The sequence below is a fragment of the Sander lucioperca genome, chromosome 14 (assembly GCF_008315115.2).
Source record: "Sander lucioperca isolate FBNREF2018 chromosome 14, SLUC_FBN_1.2, whole genome shotgun sequence".
Taxonomy (NCBI): domain Eukaryota; kingdom Metazoa; phylum Chordata; class Actinopteri; order Perciformes; family Percidae; genus Sander; species Sander lucioperca.
In genome coordinates this window covers 33,276,729-33,300,522 of record NC_050186.1, presented here as the reverse complement: position 1 = coordinate 33,300,522, position 23,794 = coordinate 33,276,729, and the positions used below count along the sequence as shown (strand labels likewise).

The 23,794-nt window shown below is 43.0% G+C and overlaps 1 long non-coding RNA gene across 1 annotated transcript; it reads right to left on the bottom strand.

Moving 5' to 3' along the window:
- Nucleotides 1-13,802: 13,802 nt before the first annotated feature.
- Nucleotides 13,803-21,458, bottom strand: LOC116041477. Its single transcript, XR_004102974.1, has 2 exons — nt 21,410-21,458; nt 13,803-13,926 (listed from the first exon to the last, which is right to left on the bottom strand). It is a non-coding gene; the product is annotated as an uncharacterized LOC116041477 (long non-coding RNA).
- Between the last annotated feature and the right edge of the window lie 2,336 nt (nt 21,459-23,794).

Sequence of the window (23,794 nt, the reverse complement as noted above, 5' to 3'; positions counted from 1 at the left end):
AAAAACCTCTCCAAGCCAAACGACTGCTTCAGTGTAACCTCAGCCATTCTCTTTTGCAGCTCCTCTATCACCTGCTGCTGGGCCTCTATTTTCTCACATGCTATATCCAAAGCTGATGGTTCTGGTTTTGCATCGTAATCATGGCACTGAAGCAACAGTTCAACATCCATCTCTTCCTCTTTAGTTGATTCGTCCTCTGGTCGTTGTGTTCTCTCCCAGACACTTGGTCTGACTGCCGGCAGAGAGTAGTCGTTCCAGGCGAACAACACGGGCACAGCCCCCTCTTTCAAGCGTCTTCGTCCACCTTGAATGACATCGGTGGAGACGAAATGTCTACTACAGACTGTGGTGGTCCTCTTAATTACCAAATTATCACGTCTCACATTACGTATCCATATTTTTCTTATGGTTTCTTCCTTTGGGAAGTGGTGGAAACTCACGGTGGAGTTGAACTTCCCTGACATCACGCATTGAGGCACACAGCAGAAATCACTGTTGGGATTATCCCGCTTCTGGTACTTTACTGGCTTTGACATTTTCTCTTGTCACTAACATTTAGATGTGATGATTGATGAGATGATTCAAATAAAACGCCAACAGTAAAAATGGCTAACTAGGTTAGCTAGACCAAGTCGCCGACTCGCCGTCAGTATCAAAACAGAAGCAAACCGGAAGTCAGAAGACCTGTTTTCCGGTTTGGTCACGTGACGCTCGGCATAAAGCCTATAGCTACAGCCACAGAAATGGCACATATTAAGGAAAGCTCATTGTGGGACTGGCTCTAGTGGCTGTAATTCTGCACCAAGGCTGAATTTCTGGAAAGAGACTTCAGATACAGTATTAGGGGACCACTAAGGACTATATTAAAGCATCTAAAGAGCACCATGTCATGGGACCTTTAATGGTGCCTTCACAGATGTGCAAGTTACCCATGCCATGGGCACACCTTCATACCATCACAAATGCTGGCTTTTGAACTTTGCGCTGATAACAATCTGGATGGTCCTTTTCCTCTTTGGCACCGAGGACATGACATCCATGATTTCCAAAAACAATTTGAAATGTGAACTCTTCAGACCACAGCACACAGACCATCTCCAATGAGCTCTGGCCCAGAGAAGCCGGCGGCGTTTCTGGGTGTTGTTGATATATGGCTTTCGCTTTGCACGGTAGAGTTTTAACTTGCACTTGTAGATGTAGCGACAAATTGTGTTAACTTACAATGGTTTTCCGAAGTGTTCCTGAGCCCAGGTGGTAATATCCTTTACATAATGATGTCGGTTTTTAATGCAGTGCCTCCTGAGGGATCGAAGGTCACAGGCATTCAATGTTAGTTTTCGGCCTTGCCGCTTATGCACCCCCCCACTGACTAAGATAAGTAAAAATTATTTTATTTTCATTGCATGATACATACAATGAGATTCAGGTGCGCTACCTGAGACGATACTCAAAAATATACCTATGTAACATCTAACATTCACAAACATGCGACTTACATAAACCATTGTCAACATACGCATGTTAAAAAGTTCAAAGACTAAAAGAGTTGTGTGTATTGCACCAGTTAAATGAAATGTTTGCATATTGCACAGAGGTTAGGAGTTCAAACTGTTCATGTGCCTTTCACAGCCTTCGGGAGATGTATCAAGATGTCTTCCAAAGTAGGTAAATGTGTGTTGGTGATTTTCTCTGCAGATATTATGATTCTTTGCAGAGCTAACGCCATACCATACGAGTGTCCCATAAGTCAGGACACTCAGTAGAACAATGGTAGAAAGACAAAACTACAAATGTAGTAGTGTGTGTGTGCGTACGTGCATGCGTGCGTGCGTGCGTGCGTGCGTGCGTGTGCATGTTCATATCTGTCAGGATGCCACCGGAGACCCCTGCACTAAACACTCTGGTCGCATGCACACACACACACACACACACAGACAGTCTTCGCAAACCTGGCTTTTAATTTCCCGTCTGACATTAATATCCGTTCATACATGAACACACACACATTCTGGGGTTTCATTGTCTTCCCCTGCTGTGTTGTTAGATCTGAGCTGCTGATCGTTGTAATGGAAATTCACAGAGAGAAGGTAAAACTGGGAAAGGAAATACAAGGAAAAACAATAGAAGACAGAAAAGACTCCATTACTATATAATACGGGGCTGTAGTACCTGAGGCGCTTTTCTATTGTCTCGGACTCATCTTGGACTCGTTGGTATTCGGACTCGGACCTGTCTCAGACTCGGCCATTGGACTCGCCAAATATTCTAGTTGGTCTCGACTGAGTCCAGCACTATATGCTTTTGTTCTAAAGTAACTTCCTTCAAAACAAAACCATTGATGAAGTGAGCTCGTTCAGTAAACAGGTATTAGTTTAATTCATAATCCATCTGTAACAGGCATCGTGATTGGTCCCCTGGTATACACCTGTCTGCATCATATACCTCAATCATCAGGTATCAGTCATTTTCATGTCAGCAAGCACTTTGTACTATGAATTCTTCAGGACAGGTAATAAGTTCAAGAATGGGAACATTTCCATTTTATATTTTAAGTAAATAATGTGGCCTAATTTGAGCCCTTGTTTCTAAGATCTTGACTGTCTCTCATTTGGACTCGGTCTTGACTTGGACTTGAAGCTCTTTGGACTCTGTCTTGTATATATTATATAATATTAACATTTACTTTCAAAACCATAATGTTATAACAATAGCTTAAAGGTGAACAGAAGAGCGTGCCTATGTTCCCACAGCCCTATGTTCCCACATTTCTAAGATTTTTTTTCACTGAAAATTAAGCCCAATGTTCCCACAGCCATATGTTCCCACAGCCCTATGTTCCCACATTTCATAGATTTATTTTCAAAATTAGGCCCTATGTTCCCACATTTCCTTTTTTTTTTAAATAAATTTGTATCAGATTTTATCCCCCAACCCTAACCCTAAAAAATGTTCTGGGAGGATAGGGCTTAAATTGAAGGGAAATGTAGGAACACAAGGCCTAATTTTGAAAATGTCCTAGAAATGTGGCAACATAGGGTTGTGGGAACAAAGGGCCTAATTTTAAGAAAAATCTTAGAAATGTGGGAACATAGGGCTGTAGGAACATAGGGCTGTGGGAACATAGGGCCTAATCTTAAGAAAATTCTTAGAAATGTGGGAACATAGGGCTGTGGGAACATAGGGCCTAATTTTCAGTCAAAAAAAAATTCTTAGAAATGTGGGAACATAGGGCTGATCCCGTAGTCTTGCAATGTGTGACCCTGCAAGATCCCCAGTCTTTACATATCATGACAGTCTTTAACGTTAGATTTCAGATGATTGTCTTTAGATGTGAGATGGTGTCAGACTTTAGTCTTTTCAAGGTCTGTTCAAAGTCTTCTAATGTATGGTAGGCATTAAGTGCCCCATCCCCATCTCTGACAGCGATACACGCTCAAACAGTCTATTCAGATTCCGCTCCTCCAGACGTGGTCTGTATGAGCGAAATCCTGAATATTTCAGGTTAAAGACAGTCAGCTTCTCACTGAAGATGCCAGACCTGCATTATGGCCGCCACAAGAGGAGAGGAGTGAGGCAGCAGTCTGATATATACATGCTATCAGCTGTATTGTGTTCTAATTGGCTTCTATTGGAGGGTTTTCAGTGTGGAATAAAGGCTTTGTTAGACAGGGTCTCTCTTTCACACTCTCTCTCTCTCTCTTTCTGTCACACACACACACACACACACACACACACACACACACACACAGATAAATTCACCTACACACATCCATGCAAACATACAGACATAGCTGCAGTGTTTAGTCTGCTGTGAGTTCACAGTCTGATAATCAGTAATTAGTTAATTGTGTGTGTGAGAGAGAGGTTTGTTATCAGCTGATTAGACTTACACTGAGAGCAGAAACACACACTGATGAGCTTTAGCGTTTCCACCTGAGGTTTGGGTGTGTCTTTGTGTAACACGTCCGTCTGCGGATGTGTGTGTGCGTGTTTAAGGTTGCCGAGTGTTACCCTTCTCAGAACGTTTCTGAAATGTTGTGTTTGTAGAATGAGGAGACGGCAGCTGCTGCCACGGCCATTCATCCCCTCCTCCTCCTCCTCCTCCTCCTCCTCCTCCTCCTCCTCCCACACCTCCCATATCCCAGCACTCTTCCTCCTTCCTCTGCAGACGTTGGACTGAACTGTTGAGACGTGCTGACGTTTACGGTAAGCATATTGTCTCATTTCCGGTGCTCCCGTCTCATAGACGCTACTTTGCTGCTCCAGCAAAAACTTACTCAACTCTGCTTTATTGTTTAATTTAGCGGCTAAGTGCCGGGATTGCATTTAAACTACACTAGTTATACTCAAGCACTTATAGTTCTCTTCTCTTACAGCGACTGCCTCGCGGATCTCACAATTGTTAAAACACTGTTAGCCATTGTTAGATTGCATTGCTCTCTCTTGCTCTGTGTGTCAGATGTTTAGCTATTTTTCTGCTTCCTTTAGTGATAAAGATATATGTAATAAATGTAGTATATTCACTGCTCTGGAGGCAGGGCTTAGTGAGTTTGAGGCACGGCTCCACACCATGGAATCAAAATCATATGCTTCTGTAGCCAGCCAGCGCTCCGTAGCTGGTGCGGACCAACATACTATAGCTTCTGTTAGCAGTCCCCCGGCAGGCCCCGAGCAGCCGTGCGAGTGGGTGACTGTCCGAATGAAGCATAGTGCTAGCTCTAAACCGGGGAGCGCACATGGCGGCGGTCGCTCTAAACTGGAGCCTATGGCTAACCACCAACATCTTAGCCTTTCTAACAGTTTGTCCCCACTCAGTGATACACCCGCTGAGAAGCCAATTCTTATTATTTTTATCTGAATTCTCAGATTCAGATGAATTCTCTGAGTTTTTATCATGCGTAGTCCTTAAATCAGACAAAGTACTTATTGTAGGTGATTTTAATATCCATCTGGACGTTGACAGCAATAGCCTTAGTATTGCTTTCAACTCACTACTAGATTCAATTGGTTTCAGTCAGAGTGTGCATAAGGCCACTCACTGTTTTAACCACTCCCTCGACCTCGGCATATGGCATCAAAATTGAAGATTTAATAGTATTTCCGCAGAATCCTTTATTATCAGACCATTCTCTAATAACTTTTGAATTCTTACTACCCGACTATACGAAATATGATAAAAGCTTCTACACTAGATGCCTATCTCAAATTTAAGGAAGATATTCCAACAGCATTTAATTCAATGCCGTGCCTTAAAATAACAGAGGACTCTTATGTTAACTTTAGTCCCTCCCAAATTGATAATTTTGTAGACGGTGCTACGGCCTGCCTACGGACGACTTTAGACTCTGTTGCTCCTCTCAAAAAGAAGACGATGAAGCAAAGGAAACTAGCACCTTGGTATAACTTCCAAACTCGCAAATTAAAACAAACCTCGTGAAAACTTGAAAGTAAATGGCGTTCCACCAAACTGGAAGAATTACGTTTAGACTGGCAAGACAGTCTGAAAAATTATAGGAAGGCCCTCAGAAATGCCAGATCAGACTATTATTCATCACTGATAGAAGAAAATAAGAACAACCCAAGGTTTCTTTTCAGCACTGTAGCCAGGCTGACAGTCACAACTCTATTGAGCCATCTATTCCTATAGCTCTGAGTAGTGACGACTTCATGAGATTATTTAATGATAAAATTATAACAATTAGAGAGAAAATTCATCACCTCTTGCCCTCAACTTCTAACGGTTCACCTTTAAACACAGGAGTGCTTGAAAGAACGACAAGACCTGACATATACTTAGACTGCTTTTATCCTATAGACCTGCAACAATTAATGTTAAAGGTCTCTTCAGCTAAGCCATCCACCTGTCTCTTCGACCCCATCCCAACGAGGCTATTTAAAGAAGCGTTACCCGTGATTAACACTTCATTACTAGATATGATCAATATGTCTTTATTAACAGGTTATGTACTGCAGTCATTTAAAGTAGCTGTGATAAAACCTCTTCTGAAAAGCCACCCTCGATCCTGAGGTCTTAGCCAACTATAGACCTATATCTAATCTTCCCTTTCTCTCCAAGATCCTTGAGAAGGTAGTCGCTAATCAGTTATGTAACTTTCTACATAGCAATAGCTTATTTGAGGACTTTCAGTCAGGATTTAGAAAGCATCATAGCACGGAGACGGCACTGGTGAAAATTACTAACGACCTTCTAACTGCTTCAGACAAAGGACTTGTCTCCATACTTGTCTTATTAGATCTTAGCGCTGCATTCGACACTATTGACCATACCATCCCGTTACAGAGACTGGAACACGAAGAATCCTCCAGGCAGAAATGCAAACATTTACAAATGCACACAACATTCAGAAATGTATTTCTGATGCACACACATATATCTTGATTTACAAACTGCTTGCGGTCTGTGAACTTCACTGCATTTGTGTGTGAATTTTGAGACTGCCCTGACTTGGCTCGACACACAAATGCCTTTTTTTAAAAAGGGAATGATCTGCAACCAATCAGATATCTCCCTTGTTTTAGCCAATCACAAGAACGCACCCCACGTGGGGGATTGTTTACTTATAAGCCATTCACATGAACGCGTTCACACAGCGCTATATGAATGTGGTGCGGGCGCGGGCTAGCGCGGTGGAGTCATGGATGTATTAAGACAAAAATTTGTTTGTGTTGTCGTAGCAACCGGTAGCAACATGCGCGTTCATGAACTTCTCTCTCGTGTCTCTTACAAGTGGCGAACTCATGAACTCGCCGTTTTCATTGTCTAAAATATTCACTAACGTTAAACACTGTTTTCGTTGTTCCCTATCGTTTACATGCTTAGCTAAATAAACGATAGATGTATTTAGCTAGATAACCAAGGAGATTTAATAATTATGTTGTGCTACTAGCTAGCTAGCTAGCTACTAACTAGCGCTAGCAGTTAGCCTGCAGTTTTGTGAACAAAGCTCATCCATGGCTTCATCCTTCATCCACGTTACACGCTTTACAGCATACAGCCCTCGGATGTATCATATGAGACAACCAAGGCAATGTAATCACTATGTCTGTAGTAACGTTATGTAGGCATATAGCTACCCCTGATGTTAGCAACTAGCTAGCTAGCCGATAGCCCGCCAGTTTGGGAAACGCTAATGACGTTACATCCACGTAGCTAACAAGCTTTACAGCATAGCTACATACATCCCTCGGATGTATCATAACTTCATAAGATAATACCATGGACGTATTCATAGAACACATGGTGAATTACAACCATTAGCTATATCCATTATTACAGCTAGCTACATGAGCAGGAGAACAGTCATGTGAGTGGGCGGGCGCAGTCCCGCGGCTCTGCTCGCGTCCACTATGCACGTTCATCATGCCAAATTTAATAATTCTGGATTCGCTTCTAGTGAATGTTAAAAATGTTAAAAACGTGACGTTTTAAACAAGGACCCTTTCAGTGTTCGGGCTGGTGAGTTGATATACCCAGAAACAAATGATCCGCTGAAATATAGATGTTTCTTTCGCCAAGCAAAGGCTATGTGAAAAGTCTTTCTGGGCCATGGGGTGCAGTACCACCGACTTCTCTTAATACATCCATGACTCCACCGCGCTAGCCCGCGCCCACACCACATTCATATAGCGCTGTGTGAACGCGTTCATGTGATTGGCTTATAAGTAAACAATCCCCCATGTGGGGTGCGTTCTTGTGATTGGCTAAAACAAGGGAGATATCTGATTGGTTGCAGATCATTCCCTGTTTAAAAAAAGGCATTTGTGTGTCGAGCCAAGTCAGGGCAGTCTCAAAATTCACACACAAATGCAGTGAAGTTCACAGACCGCAAGCAGTTTGTAAATCAAGATATATGTGTGTGCATCAGAAATACATTTCTGAATCTTGTCCTGTGCATTTCTGAATGTTGTGTGCATTTGTAAATGTTGTTTGCATTTCTGAATTGTGTGTGCATTTATGAATTTTGTTTGCATTTCTGAATTTTTTATGCATTTGTGAATCTTCTGTGCTTTTTAAATTTTGTGTGTGTATTTGTGAATTTTGTGTGTGCATGTATGAATCCTGTGTGTGCATATGTTAATGTAGTGTGTGCATTTATCTTTATTGAGACTCTTTTAGCTCCATAAAAGTTAGCCATGGCGTTCCACAAGGCTCAGTGCTTGGACCAATTCTATTCACCTTATATATGCTTCCTCTAGGCAATATTATTAGGAAACACTCAATTAACTTTCATTGTTATGTGGATGATACCCAATTATACCTATCAATTAAGCCAGACGAAACCAGTCAGTTAACTAAATTCCAAGCATGCATCAAAGATATAAAATCCTGGATGACCTACAATTTTCTGATGTTAAACTCAGACAAAACTGAAGTGATTGTGCTGGGCCCTAAACACCTCCGAACCTCATTATCTAAAGATATAGTTACTCTGGATGGTATTGCCCTGGCCTCCAGCACTACTGTCAGAAATCTAGGAGTTATCTTTGATCAGGATATATCCTTTAATGCCCAGTTAAAACAAACCTCAAGAACAGCCTTTTTCACCTTTGTAACATTGCCAAAATTAGGAACATCTTGTCTCAACATGATGCTGAAAAACTAGTCCATGCATTTGTTACTTCTAGGCTGAACTATTGTAATTCCTTACTATCAGGATGCTCAAATAAGTCCGTTAAGACTCTCCAGCTGATCCAGCATGTTGCAGTGCGTGTTCTGACAAGAACTAAGAAAAGAACTCATATTTCTCCTGTATTAGCTTCTCTGCATTGGCTTCCTGTAAAATCCAGGATTGAATTTAAAATCCTTCTTCTGACCTACAAAGCTCTAAATGGTCAAGCACCATCATATCTAGAAGAGCTCTTAGTACCTTATTGCCCCACTAGAGCACTGCGCTCCCAGAATGCAGAGTTACTTGTGGTTCCCAGAGTCTCCAAAAGTAGAATGGGAGCCAGAGCCTTCAGCTATCAGGCTCCTCTCCTGTGGAACCAGCTTCCAGTCTGGGTTCAGGGGGCAGACACCATCACCACATTTAAGAGTATACTTAAAACTCTCCACTTCGATAAAGCTTATAGTTAGGGAGTGAGGAGTTGCAGCGTTCAGCCAGACTGGCAGGGGAGGGTGTGTGTCTACAGACGCGGCACCCCTTCTCATCTCTGCTTCTCTTCATAGTCGTCAGATTAATTTACCATATAATCAGTGATATAACCAAATAGAGGGAGGCAGACCAGTACAGCCCGATCCGGTTGGGGAGAGTTCTAGCCCGACCAGGCTCCTCTCCTTAACCTGTCTCTCTTAATTATGCTGTTATAGTTTTAGACTGCAGGGGGACTTCCTTTGACACACTGAGCTTCTCTCTCCTTTCTTTCCATCTGTGTGCATCCATGTCCCAGAAATGCTCGTTACTAACTTAGCTCTGGGGAGCTTATTCTTCGGAGTACTTATGTTTTTTTAGCCCAGTATGTTTCCTTGGATTAGGATGGCACCTAAATCATGGTGGCAGCTGTCGCCGTGGTCCTGCTGCGTGCCCTGCAGTGCCCTGCTACATCTTGCTATGCTCTGCTGTGCCCTGGTACGTCCTGTAACACCCTGCAGTGCCCTGCTATGCCATGAACTACTACAACTACTATTTCTAGTCACTGTTCCATTATCTTTATTGTGACTATTATTGCCAGTGTTCATCACACCCCCAACCGGCACCGTCAGACACCGCCTACCAAGAGCCTGGGTCTGTCCGAGGTTTCTCCCTACCAAGTTTTCTTCCTAAAAGGGAGTTTTTCCTCGCCACTGTCGCACTAAAATGCTTGCTCTTGGGGGAATTACTGGAGTTGTTGGGTCTTTGTATATTATAGAGCGTGGTCTAGACCTACTCTATCTGTAAAGTGTCCTGAGATAACTCCTGTTATGATTTGATACTATAAATAAAATTGAATTGAAATAGTCAGTTTAACACGTGCTTCATGGTTAGTTTCATCAGTCAGCACTGTTGCTATGGCTACCTGCACTTTAGCCAAAGACTAAAAAATAATGGACAAAGCTTAAAAAAGTCTAAAGCCTAAAAAGTGAAGCCAATGCGGTGCCTTAAATCTGCATTCTAGATAATTTCCAGCAGGGGGCGACTCCACTGGTTCCCAAAAGAAGTCAGTTTCTATAGAAGTCTATGGGAAAATGAGCCACTTGATTTATTACCTCAATAAACATTTTCACAATGAGTTTAGGGCCTCAAGCGCTAGGTTCAAGTCTTCTTCAATACAGCCTGATGTTCATTTTGTAAACTATGGTCCCATTTATTTTAAAACAGAGGATTAACTGATAAAGTTAATGAATTAAAAAGTGTTCTATTTTGGCTCGGCTACAGCTCTGTGTCTGTCCCTCTGCTTCAGATTCACTCACCACTGAGTCTGACTTAATGTCCACCCCACAACACTATCTGACTCTCTGTTACTGGGTATTATGTTCAAAGTTTCTCATTTATTAAATACTTGCTTAAGGCTTTTAAACAAAGTTTTGTGTAGGAGTTTGTAACATTCCAAAATCTTAATTTTGACTTAAAGATTTTCATTTTCACTGTTAATGCATATCTGTTCCAAATATCGGTTATTGGTTTCATTTACTGCTAATAATCAGCCTTGGAACACCAGTATCGGTCAATCCCTATTTGATAGCTCCTCAGTCCTCGGCTGAACAGGAAGTTTCGCTTCCCCGTCTCCATGCCTGTTTTTTGTCCTGAGCCTCAGCAGACCTGTGTTTCTGAGCCTGAGCTGACCTGTGTTCCTGAGCTGACCTGTGTTCCTGAGCCTGAGCTGACCTGTGTATCTGAGCCTGAGCTGACCTGTGTATCTGAGCTTGAGCTGACCTGTGTTCCTGAGCTGACCTGTGTTCCTGAGCCTCAGCAGACCTGTGTATCTGAGCCTGAGCTGACCTGTGTATCTGAGCTTGAGCTGACCTGTGTTCCCGAGCTTTCCTGTGTTCCCGAGCTTTCCTGTGTTCCCGAGCTTTCCAGTGTTTCTGTGCTGGCCAGTATCCTGGATTCTACGCCATTCCACAGCGCCTCAGAGACTGTGTTGTGTGGCGTCTCAGAGACTGTGCCATGTGGCGCTTCAAAGACTGTGTTGTTCCCCGGTGTCCTAGAGGCTCCAGCTCCCCGTGTTTTGTCAGCGGTCAGACCTACTCCTGCCCCTCGTGTCCTGTCGGCACCCCAGGTTACCACTGTTCCCGTTGCCTGGCCGCCTGTCTCCAGCCCAGCTGACCTGCCGCCTGTCTCCAGCCCAGCTGACCCGCCGCCTGTCTCCAGCCCAGCTGACTCGTCGCCGGTCTCCAGCCCAGCTGACTCGTCATCTGGTAGGTCTTCAGAAGGGATTCGCCTTCGCCGCCGGCCTCCAGAGGGGTCCTGCCCTCACCGACGACCGCCAGAAGGGTATCTCCTCCGCCGCCGGCCTCCAGAGGGGTCTCGCCTTCGCCACCGGCCACCAGAGGGGTATCGCCTCCACTACCGGCATCCAGATGTATTCCACCTTCGCCGTCCTGCTCTGCCTCCAGAGGGTCTTCACCTTCGCTGTCCTGTGCAGCCTCCGGAGGTGTTCCACTTTCGCCTGCCGGCCGCCTGTGCATCTTCACATTCCTGCTTGGCATCCTGAGGGTCTTCGCCATCTGGTTCAGCCACCGGAGGGGTTCTGCCTTCGCCGCTGCCTGCGGCCCCGGGCCCCAAGTCCCGCTCCCGTTTTTGTTCGCCCTTTCTGGGCTCTTTGCTCCTTTGTGGACATTGGTGAACATTTTTTGTTTTTGGGCCGTCTGGGAGCCGTCCCTTAAGAGGGGGGTTCTGTCACGGTTGTGACTTTGTGTTTCCTGTTTTATTTTGATATCTGTTTGTTCTCCCTTGTCTTGTCTAGTTTACTTCCTGTTTTCTGTTTTCCCGCCTGTTTGATTGTTCTGCCCCGCCCTGATGTGTTCAACCTGTTTGTATCACCTGTCCGTTGTTAGTGTTCATTACCTGGTGTATTTAGTCCCTGTGCTGTCTTTGTCTCTTGTCGGATCATTGTTTTGTTGTTGCGTGCTGTTTGTGTTGTGTTTCCTGTCGTGAATTGCCTTGCCTTGTGGATAGTACTCCAAGTAAGTGTTTTTCCTGTCTGCAATAAATCTCTTAAACTGCATTTGGGTCCAAGATTCGTCTACTTCTGACGCAGCACCTGACAGCTACTGACCTGTCAATCAGGACAGAGGCTAAACCATGGCACTGTGGACTTTAAAATAGACCTGAACTTGTGTTTGACCCTCTCACTGTGTGTTTTCCCTTTATCAAAGTTAATTTGAACATTTTGGTCTTTTTTGAAAAAAAAATGTCATAAGTGGTGCAGCACAAGACCGATGAGGGACATAACCAAAACATGACTAGACCATGTGATAGAAAATAATCTATGTGTGAACAATGGAGACACTAAATCTAAGCATTTTGGCACACTGCATGTTGAGGGTGTTGATTGGCTTTTTATCTGTGAGGATTGCTTGAGTGCGTGTGTGTGTGTGTGTGTGTGTGTGTGTGTGTGGACAAAGGGAAATGATTTGGGGGAACTGGAACAGGCAAAAAGAAAAGTGCAACGGTTACAAATAGATAAGCAATAAAAAAAGGGCCAAAAACAAAACTCACAGTGAAAAATAAGACTCGTAGGAAAACAGCAAATAAAAATAAATAAAACTAGCTGAAAGAGACAAATAAATAAACAAATAACATCTCTTGCTTCTTCCTTCTTCCCCATTTTCCTCATCTCCCCTCTCTTTTACTTCAGTTAGTCTTTCAAAATTCTTTGGTGCAGGGGTTAGCCTCCTTCCTTCCAACTTTCCCCCTTTAGCATTATCGCTGCACCATTGCAACCATAAACAACACTGGCTTGGCCGCTTCATCCTCCCCAGCTCCTTCTAACCCTTGTCAAAAATGTTTACATCTGGTTCCAAAAAAACCAAGGTGGGGGCGCCCGAATCGCCAAACTTAAACCTACATTGTGTCATTTTTTGAGTTGCTTCTTACCAAAAAACCTTTTGTTCTTTCACAAATATGTGCTCAGTCATGTGTAATTACTTCCACCAACTAATCAAAGTATTCTCATAAGCGTAGAATCTGCCATTCAGAATACATACGAGCGAGTCGCTCAAATGACGGCCGGCATGTTGTGCTTCCATCTTTAAAATACATTAGCCAAAGAGGGACATACCTCCGCATTTCGCGCTTTTACACTCAGTGGCACGGTGACGAATGCCAGGGGGAGATTACTCGCCAGTGAAGCAAAAAAGAGAATTAAAACGACAACGCGACAGGCAAAGCAACAAGACCAAAGTTAATATTGGAGTTGCTAGAACAACTGCGTGTAAACGATGGAGATACTAGAGCTTATTTCGGGTTCGGTCACCGTAGGTGGAAGGGCTAGAAAGTAATATTCAGTTGGTTGTCATATACAATTTCACCGCTAGATGGGAGAAGTCCTTACACAATGTAGCTTTAAAGCTTCAAAACAGCAGTCCCCAAACCAATGGGTGATAACATTGATGATGCGTCCATTATTTTTATAGTCTATGAGTTTATCATACCTTGAGCTTTGATTAAGAACAGGGGTTTAACTGTTGACCTGAACTCTGTTTGAGCCGTCCACATATGATAAACGACTCATGCAAGCCAATCATAGACCGTTGATGTGGTTAATTCAGTATGAGGGATGCACTAGTCTTGCATTGCCAGACCTTCTTCCACAGTGCTGCGGAGGAAGGTCTGGCTAGTCCACCCAGCATTCAGCGATGGGAGAAAAACGTGCTCTGGTTTATTGGCATTTCTTCAAAACAATCCCAATCGTCTTGGATGGCGTTAGACGCTGGACGGAGCAACGGTGCCTCTGCGAAATAGCCTCGAGAAGGAACTTGTTCTGAGAAAACTCAGATTGGACAGATAGTCTAGCTAGCTGTCTGGATTTACCGGAGTTTAGAATGCCAACACAAAGAAAGAGGAAGGTGATGGACATCTGGCCGAAATGAGGGACATCAGGCGGAATTTTTCAGCAGCATCTGAACAATCCTGGAAATGAAACGTCATTGATATAGACTAGGGATGCACCAATGTACCGGCTGGACGTGGTAATCGGCCAATGTCCGCCCTATTTACTATTATCGGCCCATCGGCAAATAAAGTAGGTTATGTTTATTTTGCGCCGCCTTAAAGTGACTATATGTCACTTTCAGTTTGTGTTGATTTCAGCGGCCCCTTTGGACAAAAGCGGTAGCGTTTTTACCACACCTGCTGTCGTAAAGGTCTAGGAGTTAGCGTTACGGGGAGGTCCTATAGTTGTGATGAATGTTTTGCTCGGACAGATAATAATGAATTTACAATAAGATAGTACATTACAGATGCATCGTTGCATTTCAAGTGTTGCATACGGTCTTATGACTTATCAACTTAGTCTTCTTTGGATGTATGGTGAGATAAACCAAAGCCAAAGCATTAAGAGTTTGTTGTAGCAACCAACGTAATAATAACTTAGATTAATATAACTTTACACAAGTACAGGGGGACAAGGGAAGAGAAAATAGTAGGCCAACACAAACACGGACTGAAAGGAATAAAAGGGCCGCACTAAATGGAAGCGGGACATAATTTAATGTTTAACTGAAATACAATTAGACCTATACAAAGAAATCTCCTGCTACCTTTTACCTGCATACTCACTAACACAGGCTTTTTTGGTGATCAGCCAAAATCTGTGACCCATCAGAATATGTGCCCTGTAGCGCCGTCTACCTGCTATAAATCATTTTGTGATTTTGCGAGTAAAATCTGACCCGGGCAAAGGCATTATTAAAAACTATGTAAAAATAGCGTTCTTTTCACTGTTAGTCTCGTTTGCTGTTACAAGTCATTCATGATCATCAGATGGAACATTACACGGTAGCCTACAACGGTAGCCTACCCAGCTTCAAAAAAGAATGTTCCTGTGACATTTCAAGTGTATGATATGAATGATTACCTGAAAACTGATGGAAAACGGAGAGATGACCTGGAGGCCGAGAAACCACAGAACGACTCAGCCCATGTTAACCACAGCATTCGAGAAGGTGAAATCCCTGCGGACAGTGTAGTTTACCGGCTGGTAGCATACAGCTAAAGACACAGAGTAACATTAGCTTACCAGCTGGTAGCCTACAGCTTGAATATTCCAAACACCTTGGTCACTGCCGGAGACGGAGATGACGGAGAAGTCACCAGTGGGGCAACATTTTGCCTTCCTTGTGAGTGAGTATACAAACAATGAAAGCACGTGGGCTCTGATGGGACTCTATGGTGCCTTCAGGTACACTCATTAAACTAATGATGCTTTTAATTGGGCCACTACAAAAACTGAGAAACTCAAACTGTTCATAAATGTGTTTGATTGAATTTCGGCTCATTCAAAGTTAGTGTTATGAAGATGGTTCAGTATTTTTTATAATGAGATTTATTTGTTTACCTCGCGCAAAAGAAAACAATAAACATTGGCCAAATAAAAATTCTATGCATCGGTTTCGGCTGAGAAATTTGAAATAGGTGCATCCCTATTCAGTATACAGTTGTATGGGAGTCTTGGCGGAAGTTGAAAGAATCCTTAAAGAGTTCTAGATGTCACTGAGGAGGTTCCTATGGGATTATCAACTTTTCTAATTTTCATAATACAGGATTGATTGGACATCTTTACCTTCCTTTTTGTAAAAACAGACATGGCTGGTATTCCCTGGGGTAGGTGGTGTCTAATTATTTCTTTCTAGCTAGCAGCATGGCTTTATGCAACACATTCTCACTCTCCGATCGTGTAAAATACAGGTGTCATGTGCCTTTGGCGTTTGTTATTCACGCTAAAAGTCTCCTTTAGCATCGGAATCTTGGCATCCTATGGCGTTTGCTATTCACGCTAAAAGTGCATCCTTTGGCGTTTGTTATTCACGCTAAAAGTCTCCTTTAGTGTCGCGACTCTTGACGTCACTTTTGGGTTTGGACGTACTAACTGACACAGGAACCGTATAGTTAGGTCTAGGAAAAGATCGTGGGTGGGGTTATAAAATGTTTAAAACGTTTGAGCGACACGCGGGACAAGAACGGGACACTAACTCCTGGGTGAAAGTCCTGTGTTGTTTTCGTTATGCCTCCTTACCTCTTTACGCAGCTCTTAAATACTACGTCATCTTAGAGCGCTGCGGTCGCGCTGCTGCTCTACCCGGTGCGTTCCATACAAAGTGGGATTTTAGCGCCGGATCTGACGCTGAAAGACACTGCCCAAGCGTCCATATTTTACAAGTTGGGAGTGAAAACAGGTTGCTTTATGGACGACAATGTCGGTCTGTCAGGTCAGTTTGGTACAGATTGAAATATTTCAACAATTATTAGATGGATTGCCATGGAATTTTGTACAGACATTTATGGTCCCCAGAGGATGAATCCAGACTTTGGTGATCCTTTGACTTTTCATCTGTCACCATCATCAGGTCAACATTTCAATTTGTCCAATACTTTGTTTTATGAGCAAATACGTGCAAAACAAATAACATGTGAATGAACATGTCTAATGGTAAATCCAAATTATGAGACAATAAGTAAAACAATATTGACATTCTCAGTCAAACGTGATAAAGGCTTACTGGGTCAAATGTTTTACTTAGGCCTACTATATAGGCCTCACAATTCTAAATCAAAACAAAGAAAGATAAGAAATGCATGTTGACTGTATTTAGTAAGTCAAATTTGATAGTCAGTCAAAACTTTCAGTTTACATAAAAACGACAAACTTAGTCAAAATGTTGATTTACTATTTTGTTTAGTCTTAGCATCTCACAGCATTGATTGAACATGAACACTTTCGTAATTCCTAACATTTCAACTTTCTTTATTTTCTTGGCGGAAAAGGGCTTCCATACACATCCATTCAAGATCCAAGATTTTTATTTGCCATTTGTGCATACAGAAAACCATCCAGGCACATAGGAATTCTTGTGCAGGTTCTTTGAGTCAAGTAGAAACTTAGTTAAGAGCAAAGAAAAGCACACCGACTAAAATAGAAAAGGATTATACAAGGTAATAAAATAAGACAAAAAAACTTAGATACTATACAAAAAAGAGTGCAAAAAAATGATTTAAAAAATTATAAATACTGTAACTGGAGTATGAGTACTACTGTATACCAGGAGCTTGTAAACATAGAGTTGAAGTAATAAATATATACAGGTTATAAACACTATCCTAAGGGGATAATGGGGCTGTGGCAACTATGGAGGATATTGCATTGTCAAATTAGGCTATACAAGAAATAACAAATCTGCCTAGCCTTACCAGAGAGCTGGTGCTGATAAGTGTTTTCTCCCATCTGTAATTAAAGTGTTAAAGTTCCTGGTGTAACCAGAGAGGGCAGGAGAGTTCAGCTAATGTCTCCCCCGCCACTCTGCCTCCTCTGCCGGGCTCCAGCTTCCACTCCACCCCGCCCCGCTCCAGCTCCGGGCTTTAGCTCCAGCCTCTGTAGATCAGTAGCTCTGTACTCTGCCTATGCCTCTCTACCTCCCCTCTCTCTCTCTCTCTCTCTCTCTCTCTCTCTCTCTCTCTCTCTCTCTCCAGCTGTATAGACCTATAGAGAAAAGAGAGAGAGTGGGTTCGACTCGCTCCCTCCACACTCCTCCGCCTCTTCCGACCCTCTCCATCCGTTCTCCCCGGCAGACGGAGCAGACCTCCGGGAAGGAAGCGTGGATTTTTTTTTTAACCCTCCTTTGCGTCTGTGTGAATGGGAATCAGCTGCACCGGGCAGGAGTGATGGAGACTCTGCCTTCATAGTTACTGGAACTTATTTCTCATCCCAAAAAGAAGGAACTAACAGCGCGCGTGTGTGTCTTGTTTGGGATTTTCCTTTTCTTTCCTTTTCTTTCTTTTTTTGGGGGGGGGAATCAAGCCCGATCGGGGAGGCTTATTTTGGGGGAGAGGAGAGGCTGTTTTACCTCTCTCTCTCTCTCTCTCTCTCTCTCTCTCTCTCTCTCTCTCTCTCTCTCTCTCTCTCTCTCTCTCCTCCTTAACATCATCCTCCTGCTTCACCAACCTGAGTTTCTTTTTTTGATTGTTAATTGACTGTTGGATTCTGTGGAGGATTTAAGAAGAAGAACAACAAAAAATAAAATAAAATAAACAGCAGCAGGATTTGCTGTTGGGTGTTCGTTGCTGTTTTTTCCCCTCGGGCTCATTGGGACTGGAGCCGGGCAGCATGGAGCTGGGTTTGGTTGGATGTAGGGGTGATGTTTGGGAGGTGCTGGTGCGGAGAAGGAGGAGGAGGACAGGGGGACTCTACCTGCTGCTGCTGCTGCTCTGCTGGCTTCTGGCTGCTCACACCACAGCGCACGGTGAGTGGAAAATAAAAAGAATGATAGCCTATATGCGTGATTTTTGCCTCCATCCCGCAGAGTGTGTGTGTGTGTGTGTGTGTGTGTGTGTTGCTGGTTGCCGCAGACCAAACGAGAATTGACACATTTGTTGCGTGTCCCCCGTCGGCTGCTGTTTAAAAAACCATGGCTGTAAAATCGGGGACGATTCGGGTCTGGCCACGTTGAACTGGGCTTAATACTGTGTGTGATCAGGCTGTAGGCTGCAGCGTTTGACTGGCTTTCAATGGATTTCACTGGGCTTCAGCAGGTTTCAGCGGCTCTGGTCATGGGTTAGGCTTTTGCTTTTTACACACACACACACACACACACACACACACACACACACACACACACACACACACAAATGCTGGGTTGTTTCTGTATGGCTGGGCTGATTAGGCTGGGTCATAATTCTGGGTTGTACCAAGGCAAGTGAGAAACTAACCCAGTGAATGGGTAATATGTAACCCAGCAATGGACTTCATTTCAATCACTAGATTGGGGTCTAATGAAATAACTCAAGCATTTGGTTTGAATTGGGTTAGCCCAGCACATGGGTCACCTAACCCTAACCCTAACCCCCAGCGCGTGTTCTGTCCCATAGATGATCAGCAGTTGGGTTACAATTGGGCTATTTTTTAACCCAACGTTGTTAAGAGTGTAGCAGGTGTTAGTGAATCTTACTGGATTTTTAGTGCAGTTTTACCGAAAATAACGGATTCACTGGGAGTGATTAGGTTAAGACTGCTGGTCTGTTTTTAACCAGGTTTGGATTTGCTTTACTTGGTTTGATTTGGGATTTGGGGTTTTTGGGTTTCTGATTTCTGCTATAGTCTGATCTCGGGGTTTGTGGATTTAAAGGTGCCGTAGGTAGGATTGTGAAGATCCAGGACTTAGCCAAAGAATTTGAACATCGACAACTTCTCAGTCCCTCCCCCCTTTCTGCTAAAGCCCAAAACGATCTCCTAAGCCCCTCCCCCCACAAGGGAGAATGAATGCGTGTGCATGAGCAGTGATTGACACGCAGTTAGACTCCCCCACTGACCCTGATTGGTGCATCTGAACAGGGAGCGGTGGATTTTTGCAAATCGCACTACAGGCTGTAGGTGGAGCCAGAGGAACCGGATTTTAGATTACCTGCTTCATGTAGTTCTACTGGAACATAGGGTCAGTTTCAGCAAATATGACAGAAAGTTAGTTTAATAAATCTTACCTACTGCACCTTTAAATCGATGAGCTGGCTTCAGCATTCTGATCATGTGTTATGCAGTGGATCAAAGCAGGGTGTTTTTTTTTTATTTTTTTTAATTTTTTTTTTTACAAGATTTGACCATTTGACTATATTTTGTGTTTCATGAAGCTCTGCCAGGCTTTTCCTTATTTCTTGGAGCTGTGTCATGTGTCAGGCTGCTGCTGTGAGCAGGTTGTAGTGAATGGTTCAGGGTGTTGCTGCTATGTCGCCCTCAGTGTCTGCCAGCATAAAAGGGTTTACAGGGACAGATCAGATCAGGTTGGACTTTTCTCTTCTTTTAATATATTTGATTTGACTGGTTTGAATGGATTTGACTGGGCTTCAGCAGGCTTCAGTGGGTCTAATCATGTGCATTAAGCAGGTATTGAACAGATTCTTTGCTGCCTTCAGTTGCTCTGAGGAGGTTTTGGTTTGTCTGACTGGCTTTTCCCAGGTTTTGCTCGATTTTTTTACCAGATTTGTTCAGGCTTTTACTATTTGATGGTGATTCACCATGCTGCTCCTGCTTTGATCATGTGTTCAGCTGCAGGTTTAAGCAGATATTAGTGAATCTTACTGCTGTTTTACCTTCAGCTTCTCTTAAAACCGCTCCGGTTTAGGCTGCTGATTTCAGACAGATAGGCCTAGAGTATTTTAATAATCCCAAAGGGAGGTTACTCTCCAGTCAATTCATATATATATATATATATATATATATATATATATAGTCCACATTAAATACCAAAAATCATTGTTTAAGGTTTATTGTTTTACAGATCTGAGAGCTGCTGGGCGGACTCTCTCTCTCTCGCTCTCTCTCTCTCTCTCTCTCTCTCTCTCTCTCTCTCTCTCTCTCTCTCTCTCTCTCTGAGTCTCCTGCTGTCAATAAATTATGTCCAAACACTTTAATTAAGCTAATTGGTGGTAGGAGAGAGCACACACGCACACACACACACACACACACACACACAGAATGAAGACTGCTCAGCTGATCCAGCAGTTACTGTGTGTGTATTTGTGTGTGTGTGTGTGTGTGTGTGTGTGTGTGTGTGCGTGCGTGCGTGTGTGCATGTGTGTCAGCAGCTAAGCTGTTAAAATCCTAGCATTTATCTTTGTGGATGCTACTGTGTACAAACACAAACACACTCACACTCCTCTTCCCTCGTTCATTAAACTTTAACAGATTCAGAAATGTTACTAAATAGTGGACAATGTCTTTTTCAGAAGCAGCTCACTTTCACGTGTGCTCAGGTGCTCTGTCTCTGTGTCTGGTTTAAACTAGAGAGCCAGCAGTCTGCAGGTTATTTCACAGATGACTTCCTCTACTTTACCTGAGGGAGAGCTAATCAGTACTGTAGGTAGAGTCATTTCTAGTTGGAATGAAAACCTGCAGGCTGTTGATTTACCATGGCACATGATCACCTGGCCGCCCAGCTAAAGGCTTAGTCACACCGGCATTAAAAAGGAGAATATCTGCGACTAAATCAATTGATTCCAATTGTGCTGCGTTTAACAGAGAGCCAGAGAGTTAAAAATGCAAAAAGCCATGGTAGCTTATTAATTGCACCATCCACTTTGGTGTAATCTCGCTTTGCCAGATCTTCCTCCACAGCGCTGTGGAGGAGGGTCTGGCTGGTCCACACAGTATTTCGGGAACGGGAGAAAAACGTGCTCTGGTTTATTGGCATTTCTTTAAACCAATCACAATTGTCATAGCTGAGGCACGGTGCCGCTGGAAAACAGCCTTGAGAAGGAACTTGTTCTGGTGGAACGTGTACGTTCAAAAGTTGTTTAAGTCGTGCAACAGAAAACTCAGATTGGACCGAGTTAGCTTGCTAACTGGGGGTTAGTAGGGAAGTAACAACACACTCAACTCAAGATTCGATACAAGTCACAATTTTAAGTTCACAATACGACGTCACGATTTTTTAACAGAACGCGCTTCAGATAAATGACTGGAAAATATTCCTTGATTTATATAAACTGTGCAAAACAACAGATGTGTCTTCTTATCAAAGGTGCACTGAAATTTGAGTTTTATCTTAAATAACGATGAAATCAAAAATGAACAATTCGATTTTTAAAACAAATCCCACATCAAAATTACTAAATGAATAGAAAAAAAATCTCTTCAGATAAATAAACAGTAATTGACGCATGTTGGGTCCAGGTAGGTTTTCAAAGGGTCTGTTTCCTTTGAAAAATTACACATCAACCTTGCACTCATTGCAACCTAGCACATCCCTCCTTCTCTGCTGCTGGTGTCATTTCAATAGAAACAAGGATAATAGCCATTATTTTCTTAGATTAAGTCAGACTGACCTCATGCCAAGCGAACAAGGCAGGATCATTTCACTGGATGTGAACAAGTCTCATTCCCTTCATAATTGAAATGAATGAGTCTTACCCCTTGAGAAGAAAAGATGTTGAGAAGAAAGTATCCTTAGTAAGTAGGGGTGGGGGAAAACATCAATACAGCATAGTTTTGTTTTTTCCATGGCAATACTGTATACAGAGGAGAGCCAGTACCAGCAGCATGGACACAACACACCCTGGACACTGTCTGTTTGTCCCCTTACCATCTGGGAAAAACACAGAACTATCAAAACCTGGACTAACAGACTGAGGAACAGCTTCTTCCGCAACAACCCGTTCTCACTCCCAACTCGTAAAATACTGACGCTTGGTCAGTGTCTCTCAGCGTCGGATACCGAGGCACAAATTACCATTTAGCATCTGTATGGAACGCACCAGGCAGAGCAGCAGCTCGACGTGACGTGGCGCTGTAAGATGACATAGTATTAAGAGCCACAACGGTAGCAAGTAGTATGAAAGTATGAAAATCTGCGTAAGGTGGTAGGTTGGGGTGGTGGATAGGTCCAACAACACAGGACTTGCACCCAGGAGACCGGGGTTTGTGTCCTGTGTCACTGAAACGTACATTTTATAACCCTACACACAATCTTTTCCAAACCTAACTGTCCCCTTCTTGTGTCACATGTCAGTTAAACGTAGGTCCCGACCCAGAGCGTCAAAAAGTGATGCCAAGAGTCCCTACCAAGCGTGTCTGGATATGACGCCAAATGGCTAGACGCGAGTCCCGAGAGCGTCAAATAGTGACACCTGGCACCTGACCAAGCATCGCTTTCTGACTTGATGGAATTGAGAATGTGTTGTCCCCAGAGCTGCAGCCTCCATCAACCCTACCTTCCCTCTCCCTCCCCACAAACACACACAAATACAACCTGTAGCTGCTAAGGACTACTGTCACAAACTGAAAGCACTTTAAAAACTCTGCAACTCTGCAAAGGCTCATATGGGCACTATGTGCAATGCCGTTTTTATATTGTATGCATGTGCTTTTACGTTTTTATTATTTTTTTATGTTTTTATGTATTCACTGTTGCTGCACTGATTGCCACCAAAATAATTTTGAGGTGCATTTGGTACTAGATTAATAAAACAATTTTTTTTTTTTTGAGTGCACTAGATGGTGCAGTTGAGTTTAGGGACATTGGAAGTTGGAGAAAGGTAATACATTACAATATATCGCAGAATATCACAATATGTTCAAAATCACAATAATAATAACGTAAGTATTGTGATAATATTGCATTGTGGGGCATCTGGTAATTCCCACCCCTATGAATAAGCTAAAGAAAATGCTCAGAAAGTAAATCTATCACAGAATATTGTGAAAAATTGTTTAAAACTCTCTGTAGTTCCTTATCCTGCTAGGATGTTTTAGCCTCCGCCCAAATGAAGATGGATAGAGGGTTTGAGGAAGTGAAACAGAGGGGAATACATCATCTTTGTTTTCGTTTTGGCTCATTATGTTTAGATTAGGTTATTAGATTATTCCCAATGCGCTTTAACCTCCATGATTCATCATTAAACTCGACACATGGCCAGTGAACCTGACAGCAGAGAGTTCTTCTGCAGCATCGTCTTAACATTTAAAACTGTCACACACTCTAGGAAACCACTTACCTTTCTGTACCCTCCTTTGACTTCATTGAGTCACATATAGCCCAGAGCAGTTTTGCAGTGTCGTGAATTATTCATATCCACTACAAATCTTATGTTGATCTGAGCAATAGTAGTTGGTTGAATTGTTTGTGGAAACAGTTAACAAGGCCAGT